Genomic DNA, 14,251 nt, shown 5'->3' with positions numbered 1-14,251 from the left:
GCGAACCAATTATTCGCACGAATTCTCAAATCGTGCAAAGCGATTTTGAAGAGAAGTCTAGCATTAAATTGCGTAATTTTTCTCTGCGTGACCCCGGAATCGCGATGGACTGTTGTTTTGAATTGAAGATAAATCTAAGATATTTTCTTTCTATCGCTGGTTCGAGTTCTGACTTATCAAAATTGATTATGAACCCTAGGGATGATAGTACGTTGATGTGTGCCTGTACGTTAGCTCGGCAGCTAGCTTTTGATGGGCCTAATATTAGGAAATCATCTAGGTATACGACCGATTCGAAACCTTCTTCTCGAAGGAAATAGGTTACTGTGCGTAAGATCTTAGTAAAGATGAAGGGCGCCGTGGATAGTCCGAATGGTAGCATTGTAAATTCGTAGATCACTCCTCTCCATTGAAATCTGAGGAACCTCCTGTAGGAGGGATGAATTGGTACTAATAGATCTGCGTGATTGGTACTAATAGATATGCATCTTCTATGTCTATTATAGCTATTTCCGTATTCGGAAGCATTAGGCGCACCACCGTTCTCCAATCTTCTAATTTAAAATGAGAAGGGGAGATGTGAGTGTTTAGGTCCTTGAGGTTAAGGATGAATCGCATTCCTCCTGAGGATTTTTCTCGAAGGAAAAATGGGGATAGAAATTGTCTCGATGAGAAATTTGTTACAGCTAAGACTCCCTTCTGCAGAAGGCGGTCGATCTCATCGTCGCAGTGCAAGGCCTCTGACAAAGATAAGGTCGGTTGAGCGAGGTGAGATCTTGCCGGGACGGCAGAGGAGAAGGGGATTTTGTAACCCCGTATTGCGCTTAAAACTAGGGGATCTGTTGTTAGTTTTTTCCAATTGTGTGTGAAGTCGGCGAGTCGTCCTGCCGTTCTTACCGGAGTTAGCGGCGGTGAGAGCGAGAGCGGGATCTCTTGGATTGGCTCATTGTACAATGCGCCCCTGTGCGGCGAGCCGATGAGTGAGTCGGTCGAGCAAGAGCTTTGGCGTTTCCCGCCGCTTTTCAAGGTTGTTGTTTCGCCAACGGTTGTCTGGCTGGCTGTGCGATAGGCTTTGCTACCTGTGGGGTAAATTTCAAGAGGTCTCGTGCTGCCTTAAAATCTTCAGCGAATGCGCTTCTAAAGAGCCATTCGTCTACGGGTGCGTTGTCAACCGCGTTTTTACCGACTATGTTGAGTGACGGTTTTATGAAGGCCCGTCGAGCTAAAGAGAGACAGTATTGATGACCTGCAAGAATGTGAAGGCCGTCTGCTAATTGTCTCAAGGCCAGGTTGACCTCTTCGGGCAAGAGCTCTTTTCCCCCTAGCCCCAGGAGTTCAGAGGTAGCAAATCCCAGGGCGTTCAAAGATGCTGCAACCTGTGCTTGCGACTGAACCTGGTATTCGTCGCGTTTCATCGTCGAGGTAGATGCCTTTAGGGCTGGTACGAGCAGCTTGTTCAACTTTGGGGGGCCCAGAATGGCAAGATCATCTTTTACGTCATATTGTTTTAATAGTTGGGCTCGACGTTCTTCTTCCAGCCCAGTGCAGACCATAGTCCGGGCAAAGTTGAATATGCCCGAGGCCTATGGAAAATCGACTGCTGGTTTGGCAGACGAGCCGAAAAATTCGTCAATAAGCTCGTTGTTCTCTGTTATTTCTTCCTGGTTTGAAGTCATCTGTTTCGGGAAGGACACCGAGCGATCATCTTCCGACTGAGGAAAGTCTGTGAAAAATAATTGTTATGCATTGAAGATCAGAGTCGGTTATGTCCTCCCTTTGCCTGAGATCTGACGAGTGTCAGAGGTGAGGGTCGGCGAGAGGACATACCTGGTTCAGAGCCCCGGTTCTGAGGAACCGTCTCCTCCTCTGTCTGCAGGTCCGTAGCCAAGATCTGTGTCGTCGTAGGCCCCTCATCACCGAGCGTCCTAATCTCGATGGCCGCGAGTCGTTCATCTTGTCGTGCGAGCTTCTCGAGAATGAGTTCGAGTGCCTCATTGGTTTTAGGAACCTGATTGTATGGGCAATCGTATGATCGACTTCGCGACTTACTGGTTGAGTCGTTGCGATGGTGACGATGCGCTGGTTCACGGGAGTTGCGTCGAGATTCCCGGTCGCTGGAATATCGTTCTTGAGATAAACCGAGGCTGTATAGTTTGCTCGGCCTCGGGTTAAGAGTCCACCGAAGGACAAAGCCCTGAATATCGAGGGCGTCAAAGTCGGGATCGGGACACAGATGAAATATCTGGGTCTCGTTCTCGACAGTCGTTGGGACTTCGGGCTGCATTTCGACCGGCTGGCCCCCCGAATTCAGACGACATCGGCCTGCCTCGGCAGGATGATGCCGAACCTCAGAGGGCCCAGGGAAGGAGCACGTCGTCTCTACATAGGGGTAGTTCAATCTATTGCCATGTACGGTGCTCCCATATGGCACGAACGTATAGGGATTTGCCGCAACCGCAAAATCTTACGGGATGTGCAGCGGCAGATGGCCCTTCGTGTTATCAGGGGGTACCGAACTATTTCCTACGAGGCGGCGTGCACAGTGTCGAGAAACCTTCCCTGGGAGATGGCGGTGGGCATATACACAGAGATGTATAACATCAAGGTGGTCCGTCGCCAACAAGCCCTAAAGGAGGAGAGATTTGAATCCCCGGCACTAATTAGGAAGGTCGAAGCGCGGCAGCGAGTCCTACTCCGGCAACGTGATAGAATGGCAGGAGGCCCTTGCGAATGTAAAGAAAGGCCTACGCGCTGTCGGAGCTATCCGCCCACTGCTTTTAGAGTGAGTGGGTAGACGACATGGCGCCCTTAGTTATAGATGGAGCAGGTGCTCACAGACCACGGCTGTTTTGGTGAGTACCTGCACCGAATCGGGAGGGAGCCGACCACAATGTGCCACCATTGTGGCGCCCTGTCGAACACGGCGGAGCACACGCTGGCCAAGTGCCCTGCATGGCTGGAGAGCCGTCGTGTCCTGCGGGGTGCCATAGGCAGAGAGCTTTCCCTATCCAACATTGTCTCGACAATGTTGGACGGGGAATAACAATGGGAGGCGATGGCCTTCTACTGCGAAGACGTTATGTCCCAGAAGGAAGCCGCCGAAAGGGAGAGGGAGGAGGACGCAAATGCTCCTCCCTCTCAGAGAAGGAGAGGTGGCGGAGCGAGAAGAGCGCACGCCCGACTCGACCCTTAGCCACCTTAGGTCGTCCCTTCTCCAGGGTCGCAAGGGTGCGAGTACGGAAGACACTCACACCCCATTGCACCGCGGCCCGCGCGAGTTTAGCAGCGATGCGTGGTGGTCCCACATCGCTGCTACATGTACATAAAAAACGGAAGAGAGTCCTCCCTCCCCCCTCCACCCATGCTCGTATGAGAGCTGGGAGAGGGGGGACAAGGGACTCTGGCGGGGGCAGGCTCTGGTAGAATGCTAAAAGCGAACCCAAAGCCTGCCCACTTAACCGCTCCGGAGGATCACCAAGGGGTTTTAGTCGGTGCGAGTCCGAAATAACCCCCCCTCCTTCCCCGAGAAGGGGGGTATGCATAAGGCATTTCCTCTTGTAAAAAAAAATCGTTCTTGAGATCGTTTTTTCCGGTGAGAGGACCTCGAGCGATCTCTATACTTGGATTTACCCATTATGGGTAGATTTCGAAGAAAATCGTAAGAAAAACACCAGCTGCGTGTTGCTGTTGCGTGTAACAAGAATACAATGACATGGCAACGGAGGGAACAGCGCCACAGTCGGCGCGGCGCGGCGCGACTTTAGAATCTGAATCTTGTTACGAGCATCCGTGCACAGAGGCACTACTATATAGTTATTCATCCGGACGAAACCCCCGGTATAATTATATTTATACTTATTTATATAAATAATTATATTTATAATTATATTAATATTTTTACTTATAATTAGATCCACAAAATAATTATATTTATAATAATATCGACAGGTAAATTCATTGCAAATTAAAATCCTTATAACTTTTGATTGCTTCAGTAAATTAACTCCAGGTTTTTTTATAAGTCTGAACATGTATCAAAACAATCTGTGCAAATTTTATTAAATTCCTATATTTTTAAAAATAGGTACTAAACATCCTTAATTCCCATATTGAAATCCCATACCTAATTTATTAGCCAGATATATTTCTTTGATGTAAGATAGAAAATATTATCTACATAACCTGCAACATATAAAGCCATTTAGGCCACAGACTTCTATATTACACTAGACTGATGACTCCTATTGTTTTCCTTATGTACAAGTGTCCTTATGTACAAATCATGCGCAGAGTATATGCGCAAAATACGGACTCGCAAATTTAACCTTACAAGTGTCAAAAAGTGTTAAATAAAAATGCCGAAGCGGTGCGAAATTGTTGGTTGCTCAAATGTTGTAAACAAACAACACATTAAGTATCTTCCCGGTAAAAAATTTGTTATGTATAATCATATATGATATATGACCATATAAAATTATATAGAAATATATAAAATTTTATATAAGTTATGTATAATTATATATAATAATATATGACTTGTTGTATAATTATATATAATTTTATATTAATGTTGGCTAAATGTCAGTCAACGATAATACAAAATTATGCATACTATACATAACTATACATAACTTATACAGAATTTTATATATTTTTATATACTTTTATATTGTTATATATAATTATATATGAGAAATTTTTTACCGGGTTTTTGAGTAAGTTTAGAAGAAATAATATTATAATAAATAAATAGTTAGAAAAATATAAGTTTAAAATGTAGATAACGTTATATTCAATACATGTGTGCTTTAGATTTCCACAGATAGAACTGTATTAACAAAATGGATTGAAATAACCGGAAGGACAAATTGGACATCTAATAAAGGCAGTGCGATTTGTGAAATCCATTTTAAACCCGAGTATTTTAGTAATACGAACTTAAGAAAACGTTTAAAGCCAGATACAGTGCTAACTGAACATTTATTATTTTCAAGTTGTATAACAAAAGTGAAGTAAAGGTTTCTATATTTTTTGTTATACTTACGAATTAATATAAAACTTAATTAATAACTTAATCTAAATGTAGAAGAAGCAGCAAGTAATGAAGAAGAAACGAGCAATGAACTTACTCTTATAAAAAATAGTGATAATACTAATAAAATACAAAATGTTTCATTCATTATAGATACAGGTATGTATGTACATAAATACATATATTAATGTATGAATTTAAAATAAATCATGAAATTCCTTATTTGCTGAACATTTCGATTCTCTATGTTGATATTATTATATTGTATTTGTTAAATAAGGTTTTATTCTTTTTTTATTGTATTTGTTTAATATGTTTAATATATTTTATCTTTAGGGACAGAAAAGATATATGAAAATAAGAAACGAAAAACTTCAAATTAAAATGACATAAAATAAAAGAAGAAAATAATAAATTACAAGCTGTAATACAATCTCAACAAGAAAAGTATGAAGAAAGATTAAAATGTGAAGTAGATATATTGAAGAATGTTTATGAAGAAAAAAAAAGAAATATCAGGAAAAAATGGTAACAAAAAAATAAAGAATTAAAACATTACGGAAGCAAGTAAAACGACATGAAGGAAAAATTAAAGATCTGTTAACGATGATAAAAAATATAAATATGTTAAGTATTACCACATATGACATTTTAAATAATGACTTGGTGAAACTTCCTATCATTTATTCAAAAATGAATTGAATAATGTAGCGAAATTGCCTAATGCAAGACGATACAGCGATGAGGAAAAGCGATTTGCAGTCACTTTACACTACCACTCTCCTAATATAACTTTTGTAGGTCAGCCTCCCTCAAGTTTTTCTTTTTCTTTTACTTTTATATTATCTTTATCACTTATTTCCTATTTAGTATTTCTGATATTAATTTCTTATATATGTAACCCAGGTAGCAAGCACATGTCATTTTGACGTCGAAAACTGGTCATTTCTGGTTCAATGACGTCACATGACCAAATAATGTTTAATTTAAAACATCTTTTTTGTGACGTCTTAATGATGTTGTAAAAGAACGTCATAATATCGTGAATTCTTAAGTCATTATTATAAATCGCCTAACAATAAGTATTACTATTTTTTAACTAAAAACTCATTTAATTTTTTATAATATCTTAAATTTTTCAAACAATTTTGTGTATAATTTTGATATTCACAATTCTCTATATCTCAGGGCCCTAACATGAATTTCCTCTATAACCTGGGACTTGATCATGACATTTGATCGTGAATCTTTTCTTCTAGCATGAACTCGTGAAAAATCTAAAGTTTCATTAACGAATTCAATATTTGTGAATGAATTTTTGACTTTTCACGAGTTTACTCTAGAGGAAAAGATTAATGTCAAATATGTCATTAAAACGTCACTAATAGGTCTAAAATGGTCATGAAGTCACGTCTTTTTAACGTCTTGAAATGTCGTCATCGGTCTGTGACATTAGTTCGTCATTTTTCAATCATTTTTACGTCATTACATCACGTCATATTTGGTTCGAACTGACCATATTCTGACGTCAAAATGTTGTGTGCTTGCTACCTGGGAATACTAATTTCTGATACTAATTTTCGATATTAATTTCTGATACTAATACTTCATATGTAATACTTAATATGTTTCATTTAATGGTTGGTTTAAATAATGTGTTTCTTTCTCTTTATTGCACAATCCTTAAAACTATCTTATTTAACTTTATTCATTTAAATTTAATTTTAATTTCTATTTTATTATATACATATATATATATATATATATATATATATATATATATACCTGAATTAGTTAAATCATACAACTAATATAAATATAATAAAGATAAATAGTTTTATTATTTATAGTTATTAATTCTTAAATTTATTGTTTTGATATAGAACGATTCTAACATATTACCACATCCATCGGCAATTAGAAATTGGAATTCTTCTATAAATGCTTCACCAGGTTTCTAAACACATGTTCTGGAAAAATTAAAAAGTTTTCCCAATCAAAATAAAGATTGTAATTTAATTTTCGACAGTATGGCAATCAGACAGCAAGTATTGTGAGATGAGCATACTCAGTAATTTGTTGGATTCTGCGATTATGGTAATAATATTAACTTAGAAAATAATGAACATGTAGCTAAAGAAGCTTTAGTATTTATGTTAGTTAGTTTAAATTGTAAATGGAAATGGCCTATTGCGTATTTTTTCAAACATTTACTCAATAATACAATATTAGCAGAATTGATAAAGACAGTTCTAATTTTAACTGTTGAAACACAATTACATGTTCTTTCAATAATATGTGATGGCGAAAGTGTTAATTGCTCTACTTTGAGAGAATTAGAATGCAATATTTTAGTACATAACTTCGCAGATCTAAAAAGTTCTTTTCCACATCCAACATTTAATTATGATGTGCAGACATTGTTAGATGCATGTCATATGTTAAAATTATAGAAAGAAATACTTTAGCTAAGTATAAAGTTTTCTACAGTGCAGATGGTAAAATGAGTGGAAATATTTGAGTTGCATAATATTCAACAGCAATTAACACTTAAATTTAAAAATAATTTAAATACTCAATACATCAAGTGACATCAAAATAAAATAAAAGTACGGTATGCAGTCAAAACATTAAGTGCATCTGTAGCTAATGCAATGAAATATTTAAAAAGTGCAGATGTTAAAGAATTTCAAGACTGCGAAGCTACAGAAAAATTCATAGAAACTATATAGATTGGTTATTTGATGTTTTAAATAGTCGCAATCCATGTGGGAAAGGATTCAAAAAACCGCTCACAAAAGAACGCTTTATTTAAAGCCTATGTTATTTTAAAAAATAAATTATTTATTCAGTTTAAGAACTGAAGATAATAAAGAAATAGTAAAAACCGATAGAAAAACTTTTATATGTGGGTTTGCATTAGCAGTGAAATTGATTTTGCACATAGCAGAACATATTTTTGATAACAGACTGTGGTATAAGTACATTTTAACCTACAGATTTTTACAGGATCACTTAGAATTACTTTTTGCAAAAATTAGAAGCCGACATGGACATAACAACAATCCAAATGTATCATAATTTAAATATGCATAAAGACAAATTCTCATGCGCACCTAACTCAGCGAGAAGGCTGATGTCAATTCAATGTCGAAACGACGTCAATGTCCTCGATATCATGTCATCGGAGTGTTCATATCGAACAGAATTCGAAATTGTCTATTTTTCAATGTATAATGGGAATGATAAATTAATGCGTAGAGAACAATATTTTTTTTAAAAAAAGAAACAAATGCCTTTTTTGGACTCGTGACTCTTGCATATCAAAAATTTCAATATTTTGACTTCATTTCGATTTCATACAAGAATAAAAAATCACGAGTCCAAAAAGGACATTTGTTTGTTTTTAAATAGAAATATTGTTCTCTATTATTATTAATTTATCATATATATATATATATATATATACATATATACTTAAAATACTAATAAAAAATAACTAGCTAAAATAGGCCGGTTGGCCTTAGTATTTTAAATAAATATTAACATTTCTCTACATTTCCCTTGCCCCGTGGGAAGAGTCACGGAACAAATTGTTGTCGTGCAATATACGTCGTAAATACTTATATCTCTGTATAGACTTTAATATTTCTTATTTTTTTGCACTTTTGTTTGGGTAAACTTAGGAACATATTCTTATAAACAAAAATAGAAATATTACAAGTCGTCAGTAGTTTTTAAAAAACAGTGTAATAATCTTAAGCATCGACCTATATACAGTGGCGATCAAAAGTTTCGGGTCAAATGTTTTTTTTGCGATATTCGAAAAACGATAATTATATAGTAAAGAGTGCCTGAATGTCATAAAAGTATTTAGTTTTAACAGTAAATCAGTGTAGTTTAAGATAAAAGAATGTATATATTTACTTCATTATTTCTGGAATGCGTTAACTTGTGTGTTCAAAAATATCGGGCCAAGGTATAACTAGGTTCTCTGACGATGTATTTGTTTGCATTGAGAGTGTTATGGTATTGAAATGTTTACATTAGTTCACAACAAGTCGTCTAGCGAACATCATGTCACCACACACGACAATACAATTACGCAAAGTTGTCGTGAAGCTTTCAAGAAAAGGCAAGACGTCGCGAGAAATTTCAGCATTGTTATCAATAGGTAAAACAACGGTGAATAATATTATCAACAAATTTAAGACTACAGGAAGTGTAGCTGATCGTCCACGAAGTGGTCGACTCCGGAAAAGAACAGCGCGGGTTGACAAATTAATAAGAAGAAAGTCTGTGGTTGACGTTCGGAAGACTGCCGGCATGATTGCCCAGGAATTACGTGACGAGAACCTTGCTGATGTGAGTCGTATCACAATATCCAGACGTCTGAGGGATATTGGGCTATTCGGTCGAATCGGTGTAAAAAAACCTCTCATTAGTAAAAAGAATCGGAAAGCCCGATTGCAATTTGCCGAGAATCATAAAGACTGGACTGTGCAGGACTGGAAAAAAGTACTATTCTCTGATGAATCCAAGTTTAAATTATTTGGATGTGACGGAAAACAGTATGTTCGACGACCCGTTGGTACCAGATACGATTCCAAATACCAACAGTGAAACACGGCGGAGGTGGAGTCATGGTCTGGGGAACCTTTTCATATGAAGGAATAGGTCCATTGGTAGAAATTGAAGGTGTGATGGATCGCTTCGTGTATAAGGACATACTTGACAAACAAATGCTTCCTTACGCGAAGGATAATATGCCTCATGGATGAATCTTCCAACATGATAGAGATCCAAAACATGCTTCAAACATCGTATCACAGTATTTGTCTGAAAAAAAAAGTGCGAGTTTTGGAATGGCCTGCTCAGTCTCCGGATTTAAATCCTATTGAGCATCTGGGATGAACTTGGTCGCCGAGTAGCCAACAAGAAACATTCGAATAAACGGGTTTTATTCAACACTTTAAGTGAAGAATGGAAAAAAATCCCTCGAGACTTAATCACCCGTTTAATCGAGTCAATGCCACGTTGTTGCGCAGCAGTCATTATTTCTAAAGGGATGGCTACTAAATATTAAATATTACTATTGTTTTTTTTAGTATTTTCTAGTGATTTAGTTGATTTTTGTGATTTGAAGTAACTTGAAGTTCCTGGCCCGATATTTATAATCATGCGTCTTTTGTATTATGTTAAATAAAAAAATTATTGTAATTGTTACTCTAGCATTTTTAACGCTTATTCATAGTAAAAATATTATTCTATGTATAATTAATCTTTTTTTTAATTCATTTTTTCTATACCTAAAATATGGAAAAAAATCTGCTTGGCCCGAAACTTTTGATCGCCACTGTATATATTATATATATATGTATATATATATATATATATATATACATATATATATATATATATACATATATATATATATATATATATATATAATATATATAACTATATATACGCTTATTTGCATTAATTATAAATAAATTATTATTTCCTAAACTATGAGAATATGTTATTTTTACCCACACGATTTCCAAGCAGTTGCAATAAAAAAAAATAATATTAAATTAATATATATTAAATTAGTTTACTAAGTATACAGGATAAATTTGTTGACTATATTTTCACCATAAACGACCACATGTGGATGACAAATAGATTTTAGAACGTGAAGATGGTATATAAGCTAAAATATGAATAACATTATATGTGTAAACCTACATATGTTGCATAAATAGATTAAAGATTATATGTGCTGAAAGACACTTGTTAAGTAAGCCTATTATTTTGATACAAATATACCCATGGAAATTAAAGAAATTTTAATTCTTCGGTGAAATTTGAAAAGCGTGAATTTTCAATTTGTTTTATCTTTCTTATTTTAGTTTTCTTAATACTACTGGCAGAGTTTTAGTTTAATATATATATATATATATATCTTCGCAATTTGATCTTTATAATAATTATTGTGCAATGAGTTTTCCTCTTATGGTTTGGCTAGAATTGAAACTAACCATCTTTTTACTTTACCCTTTTATGTGGACTGTTATTTTTTCAGATCGATAAGAAAGTATTAAAATAAGCTTAATCAACAAATTAAAAAAACTGAAGCTCGTAAAATTAAGTTAGAGAATTATTTACGAATGCTTAATAATCAGTCATATCCTGATGAGAGTGGTGATTTTTATGACAGAACGTTTTTAGATGACTTTATGTTTACGAGTGGCAGTAGTTTTGAACAAGTATTAAAGGAAACAGAACATGAAGTTGGAGTTGCTGATGCACAGAGTGATAATTCAGTAGATGTAAATAATATTAGTGAAGGAGAAGAATTAAGAGATGAGAATGTCACAGAGATAAGCAATTCTGATAATGAGTTCAATGAGTTTCGACAGAATAATAGTGATGAAGATGAAGATGGAAGTGGTGATAATGAAAATGACATACTTGCATTTGCTAATGATCATGACCGAGGTTTATATATTCTTGAAACAATTCGACAATGGGCGTTAGAAGGAGAAATTCTGTTAATGACAAAATTAGATGCTCTCCTATTTCGACTTTATCCTGTGTTTCCTGAAGTGCCACTCAGCTACAAAACTCTCTTGGCAACTTCAAATCCTTTAGATGTGGTTAAGTTAGAAAATAATACTCAAATGTGGTATAAAAGTATTCGAGTTAATTTAGATAGTATGAATTTTCGAGAATATTTACAAAAATTTAATAAAATAACCATCGAAATCAATGTGGATGGACTGCATCTTTCAAAGAGCTCCAAGCAGAAATTTTGGCCAATTTTAGGTAAACTAGTTGGATGCAAAAATGAGCCATTTATTATTGCAATACATTATGGCAACAATAATCCTGAGGTTGATGAATTTTTGATGGACTTTGTTTTGGAAACTCAAAACTTGTTAGATAATGGGTACATTTATGATGGTCGAGTCTATCAATTTGTTATAAGGCATTACATTTGCGATGCTCCTGCTAGAACCTTATTGAAGGGTATTATTGAACATGGTGGGCGTTATGCTTGTGAGAAATGTACTGTGATTGGTGAATGGATTCAGAATAGGATGACATATTTAGAACTAGATAAACCTTTAAGAACTGATGAATCATTCACGAACAGAGAACAGCCCTCTCATCATCGAGCTGAATCTCTTCTTGAAGTCATTCCAACAGGTATGGTAAGTCAGTTTCGATTGGATGTACTTCATCTTATTCATTTTGGAGTGTTTAAAAGATTATTGCTTGCATGGATGAAATGTAATGGTCCTTGGAAGCTGCATTACACAACAGTTGATGCAATCACAGTTGCTCTGAAAAATATTAAAAGTTCATGTCCTTCAGATTTTAATAGAAAGCCAAGAGAATTCGACTTGGCGCATTATAAGGCTACAGAATTTCGTAAAATTCTTTTGTATGATGGAATTGTTATTTTCAAAGATAATGTACTCAACAACGTTTATAAGCATTTTCTTCTTTTGCACTGTGGCTTGTACATTCTTAGCAGCCCTTCTTGTGCAGTCTCATCTTGATTATGCTGACAAATTGCTTAAATTATTTATTACGCATTCTGCAGTTATATTTGGTGACAAATTTGTTATCTACAACATTCACTCCCTATGTCATTTGGCACAGGAATGTGCTGAACATGGGAATGTGAAATCCTTCAGTACATATCTCTTTGAGAATAAATTAAAATCCATAAAATCACTTTTGCAATCCTGCTATAAGCCATTGCATCAAGTTGCGTACAGAGATCATGAAAGAAATTAAAATGTTGAGATTATTTTAGAGGATAACAATCACATTCAGCTTAGCATGAGACACTTTTTGCCTGAAAGTAATGTTCAAGACTTACAATTTAGATGTGTCTGTGTTAATGGTGTTACATTGAAAGTCAACAAGAGGGATTCTTGTTTTAGAACAAAAGAAGATAAAGTTGTGTGCCTCCAAAATATAATTCTGCAAGGTGAACAAGTGATTTTAGTGGGATTTTTGTTTCAAGATTATGCAGATGTATATGAATATCCTCTACACTCTTCAATCCTGGGTATTGTTAAAGTATCAAATTTGGAAGAGCAAAGGGATTTTTTTATCTCGAGCAAGTTGAAGCTAAATGCTGGCTTATACCAGATGGAAATTCATACGTGTGTGTGCCTTTGTTTCATACAGTGTCAATGTTTCTATAATTTTTTAATCTTTTATTATCACTCTGTTTTATTTATGTTTAATGTGTGTCTTTAAATTAATATAATAGAATTGCATTCTTGTATTTGTTTCATTATGTCCAAGTCAGAATGATGGTGAATTAGTGCTCTTCACCTCTCTGTTGTGTTGTGTAAATCGTGTTTTTAGTAATATTTTCTCTATATTTTAGTTTGTCGTGTTCAAATTTATAAACCAAGAAGATCCTAATAATAACGAGTTCTATGATGTTGGCTTGGCTCAATGGTTGGAGACGGAAGTTGATGCAAACATGAAAACAAAAATAAAATGACCTAGTAGTGGCTCTAAATTAGTTGGAGATTTTGTTCGTAAAGAAAAGTCAGCCCATGTCCTTTTCTTTTTTTACGTCTGGAAAATGCTTTACGCATCCCTCGAGGAGCGGGAACTCCCCGGGGGTATGTGGGACTCCCTTTAGTGGGTATACCCCCTATAGACGGGGGTATACCCACTAAAAACCAGACGATGATCACTACCCGGCGATGTGGGTGGGCCCTGGGGTCGCGTTAGCATTCTACCAGCACCCTCATCATATCCCCCAGATGGTCGGGGGGGGGGGGAATTCCTACCATGATGCGCCGCTAAGAAAGAACTCAGCGGCGCACCACCGACGGCGCTGCGGTGACCACACAGCGCAGCGCCGTCACCTTCTCTGGGGCCAAGGGTATTCCTGCACCCACTCCCCCTTGGCCCCTGGGGGAGGTGAGAGTGTAACTCTCCCCTCCCCCACTAATGACCGAATGTTAGGTCGTGTTGGGGCGAGGGGGGTCTACAAGACCCCTCCGAGTTCATTGCCCCAGCCCATCCGTCCTGGCTATTATCAGATATTCTGGTGAAGAGATTTTATGGTAAGCTTTCATTTAAAAAAATTCTCATGTTATTGTAAAACTTTACTTGGGATTAAGCTTACAACTGCTGATTATAAAGCTACTTAGAATTTCCCAAGAAAAGTTTAATTTACTATTTTAATAGTAT

The 14,251-nt window shown here is 36.2% G+C and overlaps 1 pseudogene; it reads left to right on the top strand.

The window, feature by feature from the left end:
* The first annotated feature begins 11,187 nt into the window (after positions 1–11,187).
* LOC140667692 (uncharacterized) lies at positions 11,188–13,550 on the top strand (annotated as a pseudogene).
* The last annotated feature ends 701 nt before the right edge of the window (positions 13,551–14,251 follow it).

The sequence above is a fragment of the Anoplolepis gracilipes genome, chromosome 7 (assembly GCF_047496725.1).
Source record: "Anoplolepis gracilipes chromosome 7, ASM4749672v1, whole genome shotgun sequence".
Taxonomy (NCBI): Eukaryota; Metazoa; Arthropoda; class Insecta; order Hymenoptera; family Formicidae; genus Anoplolepis; species Anoplolepis gracilipes.
Note: the sequence above shows the minus strand (reverse complement) of the source record. Positions and strands in the feature narration are given on the sequence as shown.